Source organism: Gobio gobio (genome assembly GCF_949357685.1).
Source record: "Gobio gobio genome assembly, chromosome: 24".
Taxonomy (NCBI): Eukaryota; Metazoa; Chordata; class Actinopteri; order Cypriniformes; family Gobionidae; genus Gobio; species Gobio gobio.
This window is the reverse complement of record NC_137120.1, coordinates 4,798,364-4,824,588: the sequence shown is the minus strand read 5'-3', so window position 1 is coordinate 4,824,588 and position 26,225 is coordinate 4,798,364. Positions and strand designations below refer to the sequence as shown.

The window sequence follows — 26,225 nt, the reverse complement described above, 5'->3', positions numbered from 1 at the left end:
AACTTTTGTGATCCATGTCAAAAATTATTAAAATAATTAAAAAATATAACCATTTGAAAAAAGCTGAAAAAAACAAAACAATTCTAGAATCACCCAAGCGTTAAAGCCCCTCACGTCAGCTGAGCTACAGCGAATCTTCTTCGGTCTATAGAGTAACCGAAGAGGAGACCATGACAAAATCTATACTAGAGCTGGACAAAACCCTTACACACACACACGTATACTCACAAACTCCATCTCAGACACTCGTCTAGATGAAATATGCATGAGGCACTTTAGCTATTTTCATGGCACACTTGACTCGTCTGTCGAGAAGACAAAGGATTTGTGAACTTTTGCTACTAGTGAAAGGACAGAACAGGATAGGAGGACTGGAAACATGAAGAAAGCCAAACCTGTGTCTGCATTTCCCAAACAAGCTCCACAGATCAACGTGCCTGGAATACTAACCGCGGCTCCGACGACAAAGGTTTGCACCCCTTTATGATAGTCGGATTTAGCACTTTTCAATTTCACATTTGCTTTGTGCGCCTCTGATAATGAGCTGAGTTTTGCACTACGCTTCTTAATGTGCTGTAATCCAGACAACATGTCTCTACGTTCCGACGACTTTAAAAGCAAAGTGATTCTGATCACATTCGCTGGAAAGAGATTAATATTCAGCCGCCGGGCTTATCCGTACTGTTGCTCATTGCTAACTGAATTTAAGAGGGCAAATGTCAGCCGTCTTTGATATTTATCATCTAGAAACCCGAATGAAACTCATAACTGATGGCAGGAAGGAGAGGACGTGAAGAATAAAGTGAGGTCAATCCTTCAAAATTAGCCAGACACGTAAAATAAAATAATTAGTGTTTCAATTTAACGCATTAAAATATTTAACGCAGCGTCCGTTTTACCGTATTATTTATGCAGCGGGACGCCTTTATCACATACACTACATTGCCAAAAGTATTGGGACAAAGTGGAAGCGATTGGGAACAACAGCAACTCAGCACCGAAGTGAAATCACAGAGCGGGGTCAGCGCATGCTGAGGGTCACAGAAGTCAGCAACTTTCTGGAGAGTCAAGAGCTCCAGACCTCCAAACTTCTGTGGCCTTCAGATGAGCTCAAGAACAGTGTGTAGAGCTTCAGGGAATGGGTTTCCATAGCGGAGCAGCTCATCCAAGCCTTACATCACCAAGTGCAATGCAAAGCGTTGGATGCAGTGGGGTAAAGCGCGCCACCACTGGACTCTAGAGCAGTGACACGTGTTCTCTGAGTGACCAATCACGCTTCTGTCTGACAATCCCATGGACGAGTCTGGGTTTGGCGGTTGCCAGGAGAACGGGACTTGACATACCAAGACATTTTGGACAATTTCATGCCCCCATCTTTGTGGGAACAGTTTGGGGACGGCCCCTTCCTGTCCCAACATGACTGACCAGTGCACAAAGAGTCGCTCCATAAAGACATGATGAGGAGTTTGGTGTGGAGGAACTTGAGTCCTCAACCCGATTGAACACCTTTGGGATTAGAGCGGAGACTGAGAGCCAGGCCTTCTCGTCCAACATCACAAATGCGCTTCTAGAAGAATCCCCATAAACACACTCCTAAACCTTGAGGAAAGCCTTCCCAGAAGAGCTGAAGCTGTTAGAGCTGCAAAGGGTGGGCCGACTCCATATTAAACCCTGCGGATTAAGAATGGGGTGGCAAGTTCATGAGCATGTAAAGGCAGGCGTCCCAAAAACGTTTGCCAATATAGTGTATTTTAGCAATCATCATAAATTAGGTATCATTCGAAAGCTTACAAACTCATATTTGGATGTTGCATTACTATGGAAACGGTACCTTAAATTCCTCTAGCAGGCTCCTCCCCTAGTGGGCGGTGTCAGGTTTCATATTACAAAATACATTTTAACTACTTTATACTTAAAACCTTTTCTAATCTTGACAAAATGCACATTGTCGGAAAGGAGTCTTAAGGTTCCATATTTTGTGATAGAAGTGATATTGGGACAGAAATTGATCAATTTGTTAGAGGAGAACGCATTAAATGTGGCTATTTTTGGTAATACGCCTAAACAAAATCTCATGGGGACTTACATTTTTGCGATATCAACTTCAAATTTGGAACACAACTTGGTTAGACACGTGGCTTTGATTTTTAGAGTAAATATATTTTGTACACTACATTTGATATACAGTAAATGTCCATAACTTTTTCATACCTACATTTTTTAAAATACTTTTACTCCAGCAATAATCAGCAAATATAATTTGGTCTATATAAGACCAAATATAGGTCTATATTCCAAAGCGTTCTTGAGATTCCAACCATTTAAGTTTGTATAGTGCGTTTTCACAGTTAAGGGACCTGTAAAGTGTTCGATAACTTTATTACATTTCTGTATATTGATTAAATATGAAAGACCACAAGTAAATATGGCATTTATTATAAAAATTGGTTAATGTGAAGATTTTTTTATGCCATTACAACAAACAGTCTTTAAGTTGTTTCTACATTAATTTGGAGAGTAACTGTAGAATATTTACAATATTAAAATATTAAAAACCAAAATAATATAAAATAAAATGTAAGAGCTATAACTGTTCCAGATTGGATTATGAGGTGAATCTAAAATACAAGAAAATCAGAGCCAAAAAATGGCATAATCCCAATCTTACAAAAGAGTACACACTTCAATCTGGAAAAAAGTGGCTGACTATAAATAAAAACACAAGCATGTGTGTGTGTGTGTGTGTGTGTGTGTGTGTTTATCCCTACTCAACAACGGAGGCTCATATCTTTAGAAAAATCCACCCCATCTAGGACAAAGCAATCCATTGATGATAGCAACTTTCATGCCTTTTAAATGAGCATCATTTCTGTCACCGTAATTGAATTCCACTTGTGTTACTATTTTCCAGCTTGAACGGCATCCAAGAAGCAGGAGGAAACCTCACGACGGGGTTGTGAAAGATCCGACCGCACCGAGCTGGAATCCAAAGGCAAAATAAAGAAAAACAAGCCGGAGAGAGTGGAAGAAAATCAATAGCCCTCCTTGAGCAGCTCCACTAGACGCACAATTATTACCGTTACGCTGGATGTTTTTAGTGAACACACATACTAGAAGTATTTCAATCCAGGACAAATACATAAAACATCACTTGTAGTGCTTGATTTGCACTGTAATTTCACTTCAAGTGCAATTCAATCGGGCCAAGGACGTAACCCAGGGGGACGCCCTGTCCTAATCAAACATTATTTTAACATTAGTCTTGGGACGTTACAAAATTCACTCGTTTCCCAACCAAATATGCTTATGCCACACTTCTGGCTAGTTTGACTTTTCTTCTCTCCACATGTCAACGCACATCAAACGCCGTTCTCAGATGGGAAGAAATAGTAAAATGAGCCACATGAAAGACGCCAAACAACATGAAACATACTCGGGATGCTTCCTTATTTGGAATCTGAAAGAGCGCCACGAACCGTCGCGGCGTCCTCGTGGCTGACAGAGATGTTGTTCACTAGACACTTAGACGTTAACTATATTAGTGTGGGGAATCAAAGCCCCTGTGTTTGAGTCATAAGACACCCTGATCTTGTTGTTTTGGTAAAGCGAAGCAAATGCGAACCTAGCTAAAATTAATTTATTCCCAACGTGATGACGCTACCGCCTAAGACACCTCGTTTGGGACAGATCTCAAGGCAGTGTCACATGTATATTTGGCAGAAAATCCCAGAATTCAAAGCAATGTGCCAGGGAAAGAAGAAAATAAATCCAAGATGGCTGAAAATGTTGATCATGAACAACACTGATCTGTTGTTGATCATTCATTGATCATTTCATCATTCATTCGTTGATAATTTATTGGCACTAAATACATAAAAATACCAAAACATACAAAATAAATAAATAAAATAATAATAATAAAAAAAAAAAATATATATATATATAAATAAAACACATTATCCAATATTATTGTTTATAAAAATAATATATAATATAATGTTTATATATATATATATATATATATATATATATATATATATATATATATATATATATATATATATATATATATATATATATAATATAATGTTTATATATATATATATATATATATATATTTTTTTTTATATTTAATAATTAACATGAAACCATTTATTTGACCATTTTATATTCTTATTGCTTACATTAAATCATTTAAACCAATTTGATATTATTTTCATTACATTTATGTTATATTTTAATATTTTCTGTAAATACTTATTAAAAATTCTATTAATTATGAGTTTATATTATTATTAAAAAATCATTAAAAAGTAGTATTTATATATATATATATATATATATATATATATATATATATATATTAGTGCTGTCAGTTAAACGCGTTATTAACGACGTTAACGCAAACCTATTTTAACGGCGTCAATTTTTTTATCGCGAGATTAACGTTCTTTTTGGTCTAACAAACTTTGTAGTTTTTTCACATGCTGTTGCAGCAACTAGTAACGTTAGAAAAACTACAACACCACTCCGGATGTAGCTAGACCGGAAACAAAACATCAGGCACGCTGCGGCTGCCCACACTTGTTTGGGCCATTAAAAGAGTAGACGTGGATGGCAAGCGTGAGACGCCGAAATGAGAAACGTATTATGCCATGGTTTAACTCAGGGGTCTTCAACTAAAAGTGCTTGTCTTGAGCGCTGCTTTCTGCTCTGATGGTGCATTCACACCGGACGCGAATGAAGCGTTTTGCGCGAGTGATTTAAGTCAATGCAAAGACGCAAATAGACATTCTGCGGCGCGAATTAAGCGGCGTGCATGTCGCGTCATTCGCGTCCGGTGTACCTGCATGCTTGACCGCGCGTCTGGGTCTGAACGCAACAGTGAGCATTGCAACGTTAACTGTTTCATTAGCCTACGTCAAAAGGCTTCGCGGTCCGGATTCGGACCGGAGTCCGCTAGTTGGCGACCCCTGGTTTAACTGCACTATAGGCGGAGTCCTAGTTTACCTTGCATGTGCACTTTGTAATTTTATTTTGTATCACCCTGTTTTGATCCCTTAGAAAGGGCTGTTGAAGGGGCTGTTTGTGCAACAAAGTATTTTTTTTCACCCTTTTATTGATGGACAGTGTTACATTGTGTGAGCGATTATTTGCTCCAAGTGTGAATGACTGCTTCAAGTGAGAATGTTGGTGTGAAATCGAACACTACAGTATGCCAATGTTGTTTTCAATAAAACAAACATTTGAACAAAGCAAGCCGATCCACTTTTCTATGTTGATAAGAGCATTAAAATAAGAAAAAATAATGGGACAAAAAGAAATCAAGGGACATTTAGAATAAATAAAAATGTGCGATTAATTGTGATTAATTGTGAGTTAACTATGGCATTAATGCGATTAATCGCGATTAAATATTTTAATCGTTTGACAGCACTAATATATATATATATATATATATATATATATATATATATATATATATATATATATATATATATATATATAAATATTATTATATTCATAAATCAAATATATATATATAAACAAAACAAAAAACATTTGACATGCTAAGGTGAACAAACAACATTTTCTGAAAGTTATGAATTTAATTTCACTGAAAATAAATTGCTAAAAAAAATTACATTTAAGACGGAGGATGTAGCAAAATAAATGTTTTATAATACACTAAAATGTCAAAAACTACCAAAAACAACTCGTTATTAAATCATTCAATGCAATTTTTATATGGTTTTCGTTACATTTATAATATATTTTAAATATTTTAAAAATAATAATTAAAAATTAAGTGATTAATATTATTTTAAATATTTAAATATATAATATTATTATTTATAAATATAATATTTAAATATTTAATAATTAATATAAAACCATTTATTTTACCACTTTTTAGTTATTATTAAAATTAGAATATATTTTATTTATTTATTTTAATAAGTACTACTATTTATAATATTAAATATAAATATTATAATATTAATAAATAAAATATATAATCTAATATTATTTAATAATTAAAAAATGACATGTAAATTGATTGGCACCCAATGCAGGGACACACAGTTTGAGGTATTAGCCAATGTGTGTGTGGAGGCTCTGAATTCAGTCGTCGGACGCCCATCCGTATCCCAGTAAAAACACAACACCACCACAAACATCTCCGAACACAAAAAAAAAAACCCGTTGGGATGCGTCCTTTCCTATTCTGTGGCCACTTTTAGTCGTAACGCACTGCCATTTCTATTCCCACTCATTATCTTTCTCTGCATTTCCTTTTCTTGTTGTCAGCGGATATGAGTGCATCACACACACTCACACACTCACACACTCGCCTCCTCATTCCACAGCGACCGGAACTCCCCGCCAGCACACACGCTGTCGCCTGCACACGCATGAGCACACACACACACACACACACACACACACACACACACACACACACACACACACACACACACACACACACACACACACACACAAAGATCATTCCCTCATCTTATAGTCTACACAAACCGGACCATGGGGTCATTTGGACTCTCTCTCAGGCCGTCCTAATGCACCTCTCACGAATCGGCCCTAAAACATCATGACGTACACACGATTGCTGCCACTAATGTGGGCTCTCGTTACGTTTTAAAGCAATAAACGGCACGAATCTCATGTTCTTCCAAATAGGAACTATTAGATACAAGTGTGAAGTGACATTTGGAGCCTTTAAATAATTTTCCATTTGAAAAAGAAAATAAAGTGCCCCTTTTAAAGGGTGAAAGCCTATTTTTGGTGGAGAGCGCCTGCTGAGTTTGTGTATTGATCCATTATTTAGGGAAAACTACAGGCCGGCTTTAATTAGGAGGTGACAGGACATCGGCTCCTGATAACGGCTGGACATCGCCGGAGGACACGGACAGATAAACGGGACATACACAGCCATTGTTCACTGGTCACACTGGTAATAAGCCGGACGCCCATGGGAGAGCGGGATCTACTACACACATATATCACGAGCAGCACACACACACACACACACACACACACACACACTGACAAACACGAGTACGAGCTGCTGAACGCACGACAGGCCACAGATAAAGCTTCCCCAAACGTGATGACGCCTCATTTGGGACGGATCTCCAGGCAGTCACATGAATATTCAGCAGTAAATCCCAGAATACACTGCAATGTGCCGGAGAAAGAAAATAAGTCCAAGATGGCTGATGAAGCAAAAACTGTTGAGCATACTGAATACTGAGTACAGCAAAACAGGTAGCAAATAAAACATGACATTATGTTTAAGTATGCATTTTAAATAATATGTAAAAAATGCATTAATATGAATCAATTGAATTATAATAAAGTTATAAAATTTCTTATTTTTATATATATTTTCTTTAAAAAAAATTATATTAATTATATATATATATATATATATATATATATATATATATATAGTATACATAAGTTTAGCAACAACATTTTCTGAAGTTTAAGAATTTACTTAAATACCAAAAAAACTACCCAAAAAACAGCTTGTTATTAATTAATGCAAACCAATTATTATATTATTTTTATCCGATTTATAATATATTTTAATATTTGTTAATTAAGTAATATTATTTAAAATATTTAAATATAAATATTACATTTATAAATAAAATACATTATCTAATATTATTGTTTATGTATGTATGTATACATAATACTTAATATGAAAACATATATTTAACACATTTTTTGTTATTCTTATTCCTTATATATCATTCAAATAGAATGTATATTATTTTCATTACATTTATAATATATTTTAATATTTTTTGTAAATAATTATTATTACAATTTAATTAAGAGATTAATATTATTTAAAATATTTAAATATAAATATAATATTTATAAATAAAATACATTATCTAATATTATTGTTTATTTATATATTTAATACTTAATATGAAAACATTTATTTAACAATTTTTTTGTTATTCTTATTGCTTATATTATATCCTTCAAATATAATGTATATTATTGTCATTACATTTATAATATATTGTATTTTTTTGTAATTAATTATTATTAAAATGTAATTAAGTGATTAATATTATTTAAAATATTTAAATATAAATATTATCATATTTATTATATATATATATATATATATATATATATATATATATATATATATATATATATATATATATATATATATATATATATACCAATTGTTTTACCATTTTTTTTAATTATTCATATTGCTTATATTAAATAATTCAAACAAAATGTATATTATTTTCATTAAATGTTTGTTTTTTTTACATAATTATTAAAAATCATTAAGTAAGCAATATGTAAATATAAATATATTATCTAATATACACACACACACACACACACACACACACACACACACACACACACACACACACACACACACACACACACACACACACACACACACTAAATCCCGGTTATATATATATATATATATATAATTATTAATATGAAACTATTTATTTGAACCACTTTTTGGTTGAATCATTCTTGATGCCTAACATACTCAGGTGAACAAACATCCTTTTCCAAAAGTTAAGGACCTCCTGTCCCTGACCATTTGTTGAAAAGGGGAGGAAAAAAGCTAAAAAGCAAAATGAAATACAAAATGGCAGCTGATGCGAAAGAAACGTTGATCATAAACAAAGAAGTTGAGATGCGTCTCGTGGGTTTTGTGAGTCCTGGCAGAGACACAGGCCTGCTTCTGACCTCTAAAACACAGCACGCACCCGCGAGATTAAGCCCGCGGTGAATCTGTGGAGCAGGAGATTATTAATACACAGCCTCCCTCCTCCTCCCTCTTCCTCCTCCTCTTCCTCCTCCCTCCCTCCCTCCCTCCGATTCCTGAATCTGATCACTGAGCCTCTCCTCACCTCCACAGACACAAAGCCAGGAGACTCTGATGTCGAGCTGCCGCATGCATCCCATCGAGTGCTGCCAACACTCCTCCTCCAGTCAGTGTGTGTGTGTGTGTGTGTGTGTGTGTGTGTGTGTGTGTGTGTGTGTGTGTGTGTGTGTGTGTGTGTGTGTGTGTGTGTGTGTGTGTGTGTGTGTGTGTGTGTGTGATGCATGTTTGGCACGGGTGGGGAAATCGATACGCTCTTTTCGCGTGCCTGCGAACGCTCCTTGGACACGAACGCTTGCTGATTTTATAGGGTTTGTTGCTGATTTTGCTTGTCTTGTGTTTAAATCTCCTGTCAGGAGACATTGCAGTCATTCTTAACGGGGAAAACGCGCTCGAAAACACACGCGGCTCAGGAATCCAACCGTTCTGGAATAAAACAATGGACTTTTTTTTATCATACACTCTAAAAAAAAAAAGGTTCTATATTGCACCAAAAATGGTTCTTGGCTCGTAATCATAGGGGAACCTTTTTTAGTGCTATATAGCACCAATTTTGGTGCTTCAGTGGTTCTTCAGCGGTTCTTCAGCGGTTCTTCAGCGGTTCTTCAGCGGTTCTTCAGTGGTTCTTCAGCGGTTCTTCAGCGGTTCTTCAGCGGTTCTTCAGCGGTTCTTCAGCGGTTCTTCAGCGGTTCTTCAGCGGTTCTTCAGCGGTTCTTCAGTGGTTCTTCAGTGGTTCTTCAGTGGTTCTTCAGTGGTTCTTCAGTGGTTCTTCAGCGGTTCTTCAGCGGTTCTTCAGTGGTTCTTCAGCGGTTCTTCAGCGGTTCTTCAGCGGTTCTTCAGCGGTTCTTCAGCGGTTCTTCAGCGGTTCTTCAGTGGTTCTTCAGTGGTTCTTCAGCGGTTCTTCAGTGGTTCTTCAGTGGTTCTTCAGCGGTTCTTCAGCGGTTCTTCAGCGGTTCTTCAGTGGTTCTTCAGTGGTTCTTCAGTGGTTCTTCAGTGGTTCTTCAGCGGTTCTTCAGCGGTTCTTCAGCGGTTCTTCAGCGGTTCTTCAGCGGTTCTTCAGCGGTTCTTCAGCGGTTCTTCAGCGGTTCTTCAGCGGTTCTTCAGCGGTTCTTCAGCGGTTCTTCAGCGGTTCTTCAGCGGTTCTTCAGCGGTTCTTCAGCGGTTCTTCAGCGGTTCTTCAGCGGTTCTTCAGCGGTTCTTCAGCGGTTCTTCAGCGGTTCTTCAGTGGTTCTTCAGCGGTTCTTCAGTGGTTCTTCAGAGGTTCTTCACCGGTTCTTTGACTATGGTGCTATATAGCACCTCTGAAGAACCGCTGAAGAACCACTGAAGCACCAAAATTGGTGCTATATAGCACTAAAAAAGGTTTCCCTATGATTACGAGCCTTTTTTTTTAGAGTGTATACACATGGTACAAACTAAATCCAGGTTTTTCATTTCATTTATTAAACGTAAGAACAAATAATTAAACAAATACAAAAATATTTTTAAAAAGTCAATAAACGGTATGTATTTATTATAGGCTATTTATTTATATTAGTTAATTTATTAAAGATAAAAACAAACAATTAAACACTTAAAATATAAAAAAATAATACAAACATATTTTTCAAAAATCAAGAAAACATGTTTTAATAATTATCTTAAATATTTATTTTTTTACACGGTACTAATTCCATGGTAATTATTACATTTATGTATTTATTAAAATTTAAAAATAAGGACAAACTATATTTATTTGTATATTTTTTTTATTTTAACATTTTTATTGAATGATTTTGTATATTTATGAATTACAGTTTATATACATATTTCTAACTATATAAAAAAATATAATATATAAAAATTATAACATGTAATTATATATATATATATATATATATATATATATATATATATATATATATATATATATATATATATATATATATATATATATATATATATATATATATATATGCATGTATGTGTATAATTACACCTATATTATAATTTTAATACATTTTATATTATATAGTTAGAAATATGTAAATAAACTGTAGTTTATTAAACATACAAAATCATTCAATTAACATTTTTAAAGAGAAAAATTATACAAATTGTTTCTGATTTATTATTTGACAAGTTATTTGGATTTAGCAGAGACTAAATACAACAAAAATGTAAAAAATGTTATGTGACATGTGATTAATCGATTTGACAATACTACTAATAATAATAATAATAATAATAATTCTTTGACAATTCTACTTTTCTCAAAAAAATACTAAACAAGTGTTATGCAACAGCTTTGAGCTTTCCAACAAAAAGTGATCGTCTGCCCACAATAACCACGAAACTACTGCACTGTGAGATACAACCAATCAGAAGCTGTTTAATGCTTTATGAGTAGCCGGATTTTGGACCAATGATATTCCGGCGTGGGCGGAGCTACAACGGAAGCGAAGCTGCATGAAGGGAAATGTGAAACCTCCTGTCTACACCGCTCGAGAAACTCTCACAAGTGCCGCAAAAACAACAGCCTGTGATTTGTTTTATTCACACAAGTAATATTCTTATCAGATGGCTGAATTATTTTGCACTTCATGAGGTAAAATGTAATCCACAATACGCCTGCCTACATGAGCAGCACAAATCCCTTCTCAAAACATCTAGTAATTGAATCATGGGGCCCGACACGCACGCACACACACAAACATGTTTGCTTGACCTTCGGATCTCCAGCTGAATAAATTTAGTTTGATTTCTCAGATCTTTCTCCCGCTTTCATGCTTTTTAAGATTCAGATATCTGCGGAGATAAACAAAGGGAAAGACAACCATCCATCACTTTCAAAGCCCGCCACGCTAAACTCAAACAAGGCTGCCCTCTGCTACGAATTACTAGCACGTCTCTCTCTGACGACTATTTAGAGAACAAGAGCACTGTGATTTACAGCGTACAGGCCCTGTTAGCTTATTAGCTGCGCTTGAAGGCTGCGGACGCGGTTCCAGAGTTTGTGCGGCGTGCGTTTTTCATGCACACGTATCCGAAGGTAAAAAGGCAGATGAAAAGCCACACAAGCAATGCTAATTAGACACTTTTGTAAAGTGACATATAAGCAAGTTAAAAGTAAACGTTCAAGCTAAACATTTTTATACTTTCTAATTCGAAAAATCCTTTACAGTGTAAAAAAACTAAATATGAGATGGGAGGGAAAATATATTTCAATGCTTTTGCGTTCTCTCATTTTGTCTGGGGAACGATATATTTCCACTTCCAAAATTTGATGGTTTATTCAATGTGATACTAGTAATTATGTGATATTTACAAGCAATTTCTAAGTAAAACTTCCTTTACACACTTTTTTTTGGACTATTTTTAAATTGATTCATCTATCGACTAATTTATCGATTAATCTATCAACTAATTTATTGATTACTCTATCTGCTAATTTATCAGTTAATCAGCCGACTAATTTTTCGATTAATCTATCAACTAATTTATCGATTAATCCGCCAGCTAGTTTATCGATTAATCTATCGGCTAATTTGCCAATTAATCCGTCTGCTAGTTTTTCGATTAATCTATCAACTAATTTATCAATTAATCTATCGACTAATTTATCGGTTAATCTACCGACTAATTTATCGATTAATCTATCAACTAATTTATCGATTACTCTATCGGCTAATTTATCAGTTAATCAGCCGACAAATTTTTCGATTAATCTATCAACTAATTTATCGATTAATCCGTCAGCTAGTTTATCGATTAATCTATCGGCTAATTTGCCAATTAATCCGTCTGCTAGTTTTTCGATTAATCTATCAACTAATTTATCAATTAATCTATCGACTAATTTATCGGTTAATCTACCGACTAATTTATCGATTAATCTATCAACTAATTTATGAATTAATCTATCGACTAATTTATCGGTTAATCTACCGACTAATTTATAGATTAATCTATCAACTAATTTATCAATTAATCTATCGACTAATTTATCAGTTAATCAGCTGACTAATTTATCGATTAATCTATCAACTAATTTACCGATTAATCCGTCAGCTAGTTTATCGATTAATCTATCGGCTAATTTACCAATTAATCCGTCAGCTAGTTTTTCGATTAATCTATCAACTAATTTATTCGACTAATTTATCACTTAATCTATCAATCAATCTACCAACTAATTTATCACAATAATTTTCAACAATTTTACTAAAAAACATTTAATTTATCTTGCAACGTTGGCCTTCAGTAGTGTACTATAAAAAAGTAGAAATGTAAACAAGCCCTTGACAAAATGTAAAACTAAAAGATTTTTTTTAAAAAGGTACAAATTTGTAAACCAACATAAAAAGAGAATATCAGCAAATTCTTTTTATATAGAATAGTGTTGTCACGATACCAAAGTTATGACTTCGATACGATACCAGACTAAAATACCTCAATACCGATGCTGAATCCATACCATGGCAAAAAACTGTAAAAGTAATTGAATAATATGACAGAAATTACTATTTATTGTTTTATCATTGTTTTAGGGTTAAAAAACCCTAAAAACTCACTTGGCCGACATGTTCCTGCCCTGCTTCACACAGAATATGAGATCCGGCCCTTTAAGAGCTGCACGAACCACATTCATTGTAACACCCGATTTCTCATTCAACTCTGTATACGTTCACTAAAGACACATCCGACTGCGTTTACCCGAATACTCGACAGGACGTGCATTTTTACAGATTTTTTACCATTCAAACCCAATAATCCGCGAGCACGTCCCGGCCGCACCGCACTTTTCTGTTGTGTTCTTTTTCCTGAGCTGCGCGTATATATTTGACTGTTCTGCTTCCATTGTTTAGTGAACGGTGGAAGCAGAGCTCACACACACGTCCTCACATCGACGCAAATTAAGAAATACTGCTCTTATTAGAGTGCTGTTATTTTTAAAGTACCGGTACTAATACAATTTCATATCGTACCCAACTTACCCAGTCGACTAAAAATATTAACGTCGACTAATTAATAGCGTCGACGCAGTCGATTGTATCGACCAACAAAATTTTGTTGTTTAATTATCAGCACTTTAGCTAAACGCAAAAAATAATTGTCTCCATAAATGGAAAACATTTTCCTTTGCGTTTTTCGTGTACAGACGAAACAATCAAAACGATCCCCGTTTACACGGATCCGCAAAAACGACAAAAAATTATTGTAGCCAGGCCAGTAGATGGCGACGTCACGTCGCAAATATGCATTTTTGTTATTCAGACGGAGACAATAACATATCGGTTTTAAAAACGTACACTCAATTTTAAAAGTTTGCATTTCAGCCGCTCTAAAATGCCGTTGTTGTATAAATGAATGGCCTGAGTACATTTAAATATTTCAGTTTTTAAGTTGAAACCGGTTCCTAATATCCCCAAAGCGAGAGACGTGACCATTCTGAAGCCGCATGCATGTTTTATCCAATGCCTTTTCTCTGGTTCGTTTACTCGACTGTAAGCCGCCCGCGCAGGCTACACCCTTGTTTGTCGACATTATCGCCTCCCCAATCACACGCTGAATAGGCAGGGGGAAGATAACACGCAATTCATCTCTTCATTCATTCACGCTGTCTGTGATTCAACCCCTTCCTTCTGCTCCATCCCGTCCCCAACGGGCAGATAAAACGTCCATGTAAGAGCTGCAGCCAATGCCGAAACAAGGTCAGAATACGGAGGATGTAATGGAGCTAATAAAAGGAGATCGCAAGGCGATATTAGTCTCGGTAATCTTGGCGGCAGCGGCGGGATTTCATTCCCTGCAAATCCCCACTTACGTGACAAAGTGCGGAGTATGGCTTCATGCCTCATTTATGAGCAAAATGGGAGAATACGAAAACTTCAAAACGCAAAGGATGCCTCTAGGAAAACAAACAAATAAGATGACCGCCTCCGTCCTGGCGCAAACTAATGGACTCGCATTATTGGCAGGTTGTCGTTTCCTCCCCCCCGGAGGTGGTATTGCTTTTCAAACGGATTACCTGTGCATGCAGTACAATATACACGAGTTGATTTGTTTATCTCAATTTATCTAACTTTCCAATGGCTGAAAAGCAGAAGAGTAGCACAAGAAACACGTTGTCGGCCAGAGGTGATGCATCCGAATACAATAAGCGTCTTCAGGTGGCGTCTCAATGCTGCAATTAAATCGGAGTTAATGATGTTATCAGCCCGAGGACAGTCGGCGTCCTGGAGGCCTTGTATTTACACGTCAAAATGTCATATCACATGAGGGCAGGGATGGGGGATGTTCTGCTCGTAGCAAATCATCTTTCCCTCTCGCTTGAAGAGACAGAGAGAGTGTACTCCCTCGCACTCGCTCTTTTACGCCCCGCTGACGCAGAATCCATAGCATCCCTGACTCAGTCGTGTCGAACGCATCCTCGCTCACTCGAAGAACACAGTACAGCTATAATTACAGAGTGTCATAATCGAAATGCCATGCAGGAGTGAACATACCGTTGCTTTTGCATTGTGACATTTTATTAATAATGTGCAGTTCTCATCAGGGGCTTTTATCGTTAACTAAAACAAAAACAGTGAAAGAAAAAAAAACATTACTTGCATTACAGTAATAGGAATTTAGAGGGAAAATGTGCTTTTTTGTCATTACAATAATGTCACAAAACATTTTGTTCATGCAAAAATGTTTGGGTGAAATGCAACTTTGGAAGTGTTTGGATTCAATTAAACTCCTTCCTCGTAAACGCACACATGCAAATGGAAAAAGCGTACTCGAGTGAGATCACTCATGCTAATTCAGCAGTGACTAGAACAAAAAGAGATGTGATTTTTATTGAAAAACAGATCCGCGTTTCAGGAACGTAATGAGTTTCCAACAGAGCTTAATCACATGTTGACATTTGTGCTAGTTAGAGGCTATAGCGCTCCCTGTTTCTCTGCTGTCAAACCATTTTGTCATTCCTAATTAAGGGAGCATGGCTTGCATTGACAGGCAGGTATTTACTCGTGTTTAACCCCATCTACACTTGACTGACTGTTTCATAACTACAAGGCCCCTCTGTCCACACACATACAAATGCGGCTCCGGCTCCCAGAGGCCCATGTTTTCATGCTTGCATTACAAACAATTACACACATCCATCAGCCCTCAAACATTCCCACCCCCACCAGCGCATCTTGTCCTTCTCCCTCCTCCTCCTCCTCCAGTTCCCCATCGTCAGCTGGGAATCTACCCCCGATCCTAACAGATGTCCCCTGATTTGGGTGAAATGACAACAAAAGGCCGGGCTCTGAAAAAGCCATGGCTTTCCCATCTTGCCCCGAGCTTTCTGCTCCCATACAAAGGCCAGCGGATTAGTAGCTTTTAGCACATGAAAAAGCCCCTCATCCTGAAAACTGTCCCCTTAACTGGGCCCTGGGGTTTCTATAGGGTCACTATAAACCTCTTCAACTCTACTTGGTCCCAAACAAATCCTGCCAAACCAACAACCAGCAATTTCAATCACCCCAGGCTTCACCAAGCAAGGCCCCTGATGACCATTTTAAACTAGCACACATCCCTAAACTAGAAGCATTTGATTTGGCCAATGGGATATTCAAGAGGAATCCACCTTGGATTAATGGTCTTTATGGTTTTGGTTAGGGTTGCAAAGTTTCCATAATTTTTGGACATTTTCCAGGATTCTTGGAAATTTACCGAAAAATGTTCAGCCCCTAGTTTTAGTTCTCCTTAATTACTTTATTGTTCAACTCGAGTCGCCCTACAGAAAGGTCACAAGCCCTCCAAATTTAACAATTTTAAACTAGCACACATCCCTAAACTAGAAGCATTTGGCCAATGGATGTTCAAGAGGAAACCACCTTGGATTAATAGTCTTTATGGTTTTGGTTAGGGTTGCAAAGTTTCCATAATTTTTGGACATTTTCCAGGATCTTTGGGAATTTACCAGAAAATATTCAGCCCCTAGTTTTGGTTCTCCTTGATGACTTTATTGTTCATCTGGAGTCGCCCTACAGAAAGGTCACAAGCCCTCCAAATTTAACCATTTTAAACTAGCACACATCCCTAAACTAGAAGCATTTGGCCAATGGGATATTCAAGAGGAATCCGTCTTGGATTAATGGTCTTTATGGTTTTGGTTCTCCATACGGACTTTATTGTTCATTTGGAGTTGCCCTACAGAAAGGTCACAAGCACTCAAAGTCTATCAAATAAGGACCCAACCCTTCAATCTGGTTTACTGGGGTCTGTAAACTATCGAGCCAAAGTGGAGAATAAGCAGACCAATCACAGATGGCATCTTGACCTCCAGCCATGGAGAACAGGGTGGGGACCGTCTCCGCAACCCTCATAAGGGTCATAACTCAGACTGAAGCCAAGGTGGGGCGTGTTTATGACAGATCTGCATTGTCTAAACGCCCCAGGGGTGGGCGGGATGCCCATCAACATGGAGTGCCAGCTGGTCATCATACTTAAAGAGCAGAAAGCAGAAAAATCGTCATGGAGGGGGGAACACAACAAGTGCCCTCAATGATTCGGGCTAAACATATCGAGGCCGGTGGGAGGGGTGGAGGTTGGGTGGCGGATGTAATGCCCTCCTACCGTAATGAACGCATTATCACAGCGGCATCAGAGCAAGCGGAGCATATCATTGGTTTGAAATCCAGTCTTGCGGTCAGGGGTTTAAGCTTAGGCCTTGCTAGGGTGTGCGGGGAGAAGGTAGCAGCTTTCGGCTTTATCAGCACAGCAGCAGTACCGAGTATCCAGAGACCGGACAATCAGTCCTGCAGAGTCACGTAGGCAACCGGCCAACCGTGAGATGAAATTAAACTTGGGGCAAGATGGATCAATCCCGTCAGCAGGGGTGGGTTGCTTGGCGTCTTATCTTGGATTCGCCGCTAACCTGTTGGGCTGAATGGGCCAACATAGGCCAGAGAGTTAATATAATTTACCAGTAGAGGCAATTCCTCATCTTCAACAAGGCCTGTCACGGACAATGTTGCGATTTTCTCAGGAACACGTCTGAGCAAGTGCTGGATAATTCTGCCAGACTGACCGCTTGTCCCTCAGGTCGTGGCAGGACGGGGAAGGCCACGGCTCGTGCGTGTGGACGCAAGCAATGGACGCATTAAGACCAGAAGAGCTCGTTTCAAAGACACGCCACTCGTTCTTTTATAACCACCAGACAAATCGTACCCACCGTGAGCTGAAGAGCACCGATTTAGCACTCGGGACAAATTAAGAGGAATAAACACAATTAGCTGGCAGAGCTTAGGCGCTGGCGAACATCTCTCCTCCTCCTCCTCCCCTCCCTTTTCTGTTTATAATGTGAGGAGCTGCAGCACAGCTGCCATTACCGCCACCACTGCATCTGCCATTCAAAACCCAAGCTGATAATTGCACTGCTCTCGCTGTTACACAAACTCTCCTAATTTTATCTTCCACTACGATCACATTGGCACACATGGGTTACAATAACCACCGTGAGAGGGAGCTTTTTGTATAATTGTTGTTTTGATATTTCTACCACTCCATTAGCATTTCCTGCACTGTGGCGCCATTGAATACGAGCACTATTATATCAAACGACTCTTTATGTACTTTAGGAAGTGATATAAGACACCTTACAAGGTCTCTAATGCTAAAGAGTGAAATGGAGATGCTGCTCATTAAAGCACGGCACACATTTTATATTTAGCATCATTAGCTACTCTAGCTCATGTAAACAAGAGGCTAAATCTGTAATGCACGCAAACGCAAGAGCCCTGCCCTTCTCTTCTCTCTGAAGTCGGGAGAATATTTATTTTGGCATAGCGTGTCCAGAATCTCTCTGAGGCATTGTCCTTTGATCCCTATTTAAAGTGGGGGAAAAGGTTATGGCGATAAGTGTAGGAAAACACACACAGTCACAAAAAAAACAGCACCGGAAGGAATAACTTCGCAGAAATGAATTTCGAAACCTTGGGGAAGACACCTTACAAAAGGCATTTCACCAGGACTCATATCCTCAGCTCAATTCAATTAACTTTTCGTCCAGAGGTGACACAGAGTGCACACGGGAAATCAAAGTTAGTTCGCCAAACCAAGTTTTTACATCCCCTGAAATATTTCTTCATTCTGACACAACCCGGCTTCATTGATTTCTTTGCGTGTTATTGTTTAGCCACAAAAGAAAAACGAGCCAAACTACAGGTCTATAGACCGCGGTCACGGCTAACGGCTTCTGTTTGGCTGCGTTCTCAAGATCTGACAGTGATCAGCTGTGATAAATCGTCCAATTACAGTGACATTCAGAATCTTAAACATACTTGCGAGTTTGCAAGTTGCAACAAAGAACAAAGCCAGCTTCTGACTCGGAAAACCAACACGTTTTTGCCATTAATGCTCAAAAAGAAGCTGGTGCGCATTGCACGAAATGATCAATGATGGCCGTCCTTTTCGAGGAGTTCCTAGAGTAGATCTTTGCAGTCAAAGTTACAGGATGAGACGTCAACAAAGCCAGAATCGAAAACTTCTTCTTAGATCAAAGCAAACTGCTAGGCCGAAGTTTTCTCAAAAGCAAAACCGGAGCACTTCAGTCCAGACTCCTTCTGATACGGGCCCCTGAAGTCACATTACAGTGATTAATGAGGCCCACATTATCTGTGACTAAATGAGTCGAGACAATACCTGCACTATGCCTTCATTCGGTCTCGCTAAACCCTTTACGGTGCGCATGTACGGTTTCAAATTAAAGTCAGCATTAAACTGCTGTAGTCTGAAGGCCATGGCACAACTTGGCTGAATAAAAGAGCATAAAAAGCATTAAACTGACAGGAAAAATACAGCCAAAAATAGCTCTGCAAGAATAACTCTTGATGAATACAGTGAACATTATCTGCAATAATTACGTTCTCATGCCTCCTATTCAAAACCGAAAAAATGTGTAATATGTTATTTTCTACTCCACATTTCCACATGCGCCCATTACTTAAACCTCCAGAAAGCTCCTTTCCACATTACCTGAGATTGACTAAATCGTATAACTAGTCATTTTACAACATTAAGAGAGATAAAACGCATTCCTGTAGCCTAACCAACATATTTCACATATATTATTAAAGCATTAATGCATCACAAAGCAATAGCATGGGGGGGTCATATTTACATTTCAACACAATTAAGTGACAATAAAACCAATCTAAACTGCCAAAAGTGAACAGACTCGATGTGCATTTCATCAGAGTTTTATACTTGGGGTCTCGGAGACTCCAAACAGAAGTAATGTAACATTTTAAAAGTCCCCTATGAAAAATATGCCATCACATTTGTTTATAATCACTCCCCGGAAAAGTCAAGAAGTTTTGAAGCGATTGAAAGGGCACTGGGGGTCTCAAAGACCCCCAAAAGAACAATAACGGACATAAAAGAGCCTAATAAGCCATCTCAAAACTCAATTACTACAAATTGTGTTGCCAAAACCTGCATATAATTCATAAACAAATGACACATAGCGATATGCAACGAAATCAAGTAACAATAGTTATATTTAATGATTAGAAACTGTCTAAAACTATACATGAATGACCATTGAAAATCGTGTTTACCTACAATAGTTCCACACACGTCCGCGTAACTTTAGTTCGGATCGATGAAGACGCGGCACGACCATATAATTCCTCTTAAAAGCGTCCTATGTTGCATCCATGTGAAACAGAGATGGGGGGGGGGGGGGGGGGGGGTCCAAATAACTCCTTGGATACGCGAAGTTTTCAACGGGAGAAAACAGTTATCCGTGCCATGTCGACGGCGTGCGTGCGTGAACTCTCCAAGAGCGCACGAAACTCTACACGCGCTTTAAAAAAGAGCTTTAAATGTTGGTCGATTGTCGGTCCACCGCGTCCCAGAGCCGGATCAGACTCTTTTCTCTCAGGTCCCGGACTTCGACTGGGGGTAGGGGCAGTTCGGTGGGGGTTTCTTTTGCCCCCCTTTTCTCCCGCTCGCTCGCTCGCTCGCTATCCCTCCCTCCCCAAAGCAGCGCAGCAGGCGGGGGAGGACTCTGCGCGCTCACGCCAGTGAATGAGCGCGCACAGATGAGCTGTCTGTCATTTGAAACCCTCACTAAAACCATCCCACCTCCAAAATAAGAAGTCGGGAGGGAATAAACTGACCCTAAACAGATTCATTTCTTTATAATAGCCCATTTGTTTTACAAGCGTGCATATTTTAGCTGTTTAGTTTACTATATTAGTACACTCTAAAACATGCTGGCTTAAAAACAACCCAATTTGGGTTGAAAATGGACTAACCCAGCAGTTGGGTTGTTTTAACCCCCTGGGGTACTTCATTTATGGATCACACTCAGGACCTTCGGGTCAAAAATTACCCCCATTGGAAATGAATGGGAAATTGGCAAAAATATGAAAATACAGAGTTTTTTTGTGCGTACACTCTACAAATCAGCCACGATGCAGAAAAAAAGGACTCAACAGTGAAGGGGTGAATCTCTAAAACATCAAGAGTGCAAAACAGAAAAAAAAATTCTCAAACACACACACACACAAAAACACACGCACACACAAATGAACGCGTGCCATTCCAAAAGCTAATTGTGTGTGTGAGTTTTTTTTTCTGTTTTGCACTCTTGATGTTTTAGAGGTTAACCCCTTCACTGTTGAGTCCTTTTTTTCGTGCATCGTGGCTGATTTGTAGATTGTACGCACAAAAAAACTCTGTATTTTCATATTTTTGCCAATTTCCCATTCATTTCCTATGGGGGTCATTTTTGACCCGAAGGTCCTGAGTGTGACTATTTTTTTTACGACCACTTAGACTTTTCAAATCCTGTCCCCAATTTGTTTGGGTGTTCATATACCAAGTACCAATAAAGTCACCAAGTTTCGGACCATTCCGATGAAGCTACGATTTTTTACATTTTTTAATAACACGTAAAGTACCCCAGAGGGTTAAGCAAACATTTAACCCAACCGCTGGGTTAAAACAACCAAAATGCTGGGTTAGTCCATTTTCAACCCAACTTGGGTTGTTTTTAACCCAGCATTTTTAGAGTGTGTACATGCTTGGTGTTTAAAATATCCTAAACACGTTTAGAAACTATAATAACAAACGTAAAACTGACTTTTTACCCAACACACAAACAATCCACTTATTTCCTTACAAGCCCGTGAGGAATTGATTAAAACGGATGAATAATTTGAATTTATTTCCATTGAGAAACATTTCATGATTTCAGAAATACTGTGAACCCTTAATGAGTCGAACAGTAATTTACGTTGAATAAACCAAAGGGTATTGTTAGGCTCAGTGTATTCAAATAAAGATGAATCTCAAATAGATCTGTGTGTTTCGGGGCCCGAGAAGATATTGAAAACACACATCACTAGGCGTATTGTGTGTTGTTGATACACCTCGAGTTAAAGGCCCTATTACAGCGCCGAACAATGAACAAAGGCCTAGCACAATAACTCATCCTTTACAGAGAAGCCCTAGAGTATTGTTTACACACATTCTTCTCTTTATTTAAGGGCCAAAGTGATCTGTGCCATCATAAAGGGCCGAGACCCAATCAGCGGGAACGCCACGTAAAGCGTTGCTGTGATTTTATGTTGATTTCCCTCATGCTTCTTACTCACACTTGCCTAGTTTAATCAGGCTTATAAATCGAGCGCTACAGCGCGGCCCGTGTTCTCCTGGTGGCGGAAAGCTTAGCATGGTAAATTTCAGCGGGCTGACGAGCCATCCGAGGACGCTGGGGGAAATGATAAAGATCACTTACCACTCAACACAGCCAATCCATAAGAGCATAATGAGCATTGTATACTGGAAATGTTTTCCTCTTTGCCATTTCAGTGTGTAGGTTGGGAACGTCTAGTGTAGAATTACTGTAGATAAAGCAGCCAATTCATATTTTTATAGTGTTATTGTACTGCTTACTATTCTGTTAGACCCTAAATGTAGTCAGATACATAATCAGGGTAAAACCTTGGTGCATCAGAACCAGAGCTGGTAGATTACTTGTTGGTCCCCCTTTTGCTGACCCATCGAGGCATGGACTCCACTAGACCCCTGAAGATGTGCTGTGGTATCTGGCACCAAGATGTAAGTTGCGAGGCGGGGCCTCCATGGATCGGACTTGTTTGTTCAGCACATCCCACAGATGCTTGATTGGATTGAGATCTGGGGAATTTGGAGGCTGAGTCAACACCTCAAACTCGTTGTTGTGCTCCTCAAACCATTCCTGAAGCATTTTAGATTAGATTAGATTAGATTCAACTTTATTGTCATTACACAAGTACAAGTACAAGGCAACGAAATGCAGTTTAGGTCTAACCAGAAGTGCAATAGCAGCAAGTGCAGGATATATACAATGGTTGCGTAAGTGCAGGACATAAAAATGTTCTGAATATATATAAATATGTATAAGTAGAGAGATGGTTATTACTATAAGTAGAACTGAATTTACAGATGAATATATACAGTGAATAAATATACAGATGGCTATTACTATAAACAGAATTTGCAGGTGAATATGTACTATGAATAAATATACAGATGGCTATTACTATAAACAGAATTTACAGGTGACTATGTACTATGAATAAATATACAGACGGTTATTACTTGAACAGAATTTTACAGTTAGAGGTATACAGTAATATGTTAGGCTAATATGAGGAATATAGCAGTGGATTAAGTTAGTACAATAAATTATGGACAGAGCTATCCGAAAGAAAGTGTAAAAGTGCAGTGGAAAGTGGTTGCATATTCCAGTTAGAAGTACGGTGCAAAATGCAAATGTAAACATTGTTACTGTAAATACAGTCGGCAGTGCAGATGAGCATTATCCAGTTACGGTATGGTGGTGCAGAATGCATAAGTAAACAGTTGTTACTGTAATAAACAGTCAGTAGTGCAAATAACAAAGTGAAGGCAGATGTGAGGTAGGAGAGTTATCAGTTTATGAGGGAAGTGGATCAACGGGGGTTTGAGTTCAATAAAGAGACAGCTCTGGGGAAAAAACTGTAGTCTGCTGGTCCTGGTCCGGAGGATCCTGAAACGCCTGCCGGAGGGCAGGAGAGAAAACAGTCTGTGGGCTGGGTGAGAGGAGTCCTTGAGGATGCTGCGAGCTCGATGCAGGCAGCGATTCCTCTGGATGTGTTCGATGGCAGGCAGTGGAGTCCCTGTGATGCGCTGGGCAGTTTTCACCACCCGCTGCAGTGCCTTGCGCTCCGCAACAGAGCAGCTCCCATACCACACTGCCACACAGTTGGTCAGGATGCTTTCTATTGCGCAGCGGTAGAAGTTCACCAGGATGGCCGAGGAGAGCTGATTCTTCCTCAGTGTCCTCAGGAAGAAGAGGCGCTGGTGAGCCTTCTTGACCAGGCTGGAGGTGTTGGTCGTCCACGACATGTCCGCCGAGATGTGGATCCCCAGGAACTTGAAACTGGAGACACGCTCAACAGCCATTCCATTGATGTGGATGGTGTCGTGTGTGCCTCTTGACTCCTTCCTGAAGTCCACGATGAGCTCCTTCGTTTTGGTGGTGTTGAGGAGCAGGTTATTATCAGCGCACCATGTGGCCAGGTGCTGGATCTCTTCCCTGTAGGCAGTCTCATCGTTGTTGCTGATGAGACCAATCACCGTAGTGTCGTCCGCAAACTTGACGATGGAATTAGTTCCATACACAGGCTTGCAGTCGGAGGTGAAGAGGGAGTAGAGAAATGGACTTAGCACACAGCCCTGTGGTACACCAGTGTTGAGTGTGATGGATGTGGAGCAGGTGGATCCTGATCGAACATTCTGGGGTCTGTCAGTTAGGAAGTCCAAAATCCAGTTACACATTGAAGTGTTGATGCCCAGGTCTCCAAGTTTGGCAATTAACTTGGATGGGATGACAGTGTTGAATGCTGAGCTGAAGTCAACAAACAGCATGCGTGCATAAGTGTTTTTACTGTCCAGATGGGTGAGCACAGAGTGCAGTGCCATGGAAACGGCATCCTCTGTGCTCCTATTGCTGCGGTAGGCAAACTGGTGTGAGTCCAATGTGGATGGTATAGAGTCTTTTAGGTGTTCCAGGACCAGCCGCTCAAAGCACTTCATAATGATGGGTGTGAGTGCTACAGGGCGGTAGTCATTAGGGCACCTCGGGCTGGAGTGTTTCGGCACTGGCACAATGGAAGTGCGTTTAAAGCATGATGGTACAGCTGCTTGGGCGAGAGACAGGTTGAAAATGTCTGTAAAAACCCCAGCGAGCTGCTCCGCACATGCCCTGAGCACACGTCCAGGGATGTTGTCTGGTCCAGCAGCCTTGTGCGCGCTGATCCGGCTCAGTGCCTTGCAGACATCTGTGGTGGAGAGTGTGATTGGTGGGTGGTCAGCTGAGGGTTTGAGCTTGGTGGCAGTTTCTCTGTTGTCTCTTTCAAAACGAGCATAAAAGTAATTTAGCTCATTCAGGAAGTTGACATCAGTGGCTGCGGGGGTGGAGTGGGGGGGTTTGTAGTCACTGATGGCCTGGATGCCCTGCCACATGCGTCGAGGGTCAGAGTTGGAAAAGTGACCCTCAATCTTAAGCTTGTAGCAGTGCTTGGCCTTTTTGATGCCCCTCTTCAGGTTTGCCCTGGATGCGCTGTAAGCTTGTGCATCTCCTGATCTGAAGGCAGTATTGCGTGACTTCAGCAGGAGTCGTACTTCCCTGTTCATCCAAGGCTTCTGATTTGGGTATGTGGTGATCTGTTTCTGGGTTGTAACACTGTCGATGGTGGTATTGATATGATCCAATACTGAGGAGGTGTAGGAGTCAATGTCCGTGTGAGCGCCACTGGTGGCTTGAGAAGCAAACATACTCCAGTCTGTGTTTAGAAACCTTTCCTGGAGTGTGGAGTCTGCCCCCGCAGGCCACACCTTGATGGTTTTCATTGATGGCTTCACGCGGTTGATGAGGGGTGAATATTTGGGTCTGAGAAACAAAGAGAGGTGGTCTGACTGTCCCAGGTGGGGGAGGGGTGTCGCAACGTAAGCTCCGGCCATGTTTGTGTAGACATGGTCTAAGGTTTTGTTTCCTCTGGTGTGGCAGGAAACATGCTGGTGAAACTTGGGTAGCACTGACTTTAAGTTTGAGTGATTAAAGTCACCTGCAACAATAAACGCAGCTTCCGGGTGATCAGTCTGTTGTTTACTGATGGCTGCGTGAAGTTCTTTCATAGCAAGCTTGGCATCAGCATCGGGTGGAATATAAGCTGCTGTGATAATAGTGGAGGTGAACTCCCGCGGTAGATAAAACGGTCTACATTTAACCATGAGAAACTCCAGGTTAGCTGAACAATGA

General features: G+C 39.2%; 1 protein-coding gene across 12 annotated transcripts in view; it reads right to left on the bottom strand.

Moving 5' to 3' along the window:
* Positions 1–26,225, bottom strand: part of ptprsa (protein tyrosine phosphatase receptor type Sa) — a 268,495-nt gene that overhangs the window by 169,995 nt on the left and 72,275 nt on the right. For 9 of the 12 annotated variants that reach the window (XM_079807165.1, XM_079807158.1, XM_079807162.1 and 6 more), the window contains exon 1: positions 20,492–20,829. The exons of 1 other annotated variant lie outside the window; for it this stretch is intronic. The gene's annotated coding sequence lies outside the window, so the exon portion shown is untranslated. Of the gene's footprint in view, positions 1–20,487; positions 20,901–26,225 lie in introns of those variants that run through there. 2 more of the 12 variants (XM_079807157.1, XM_079807163.1) reach the window with 2 other exon arrangements.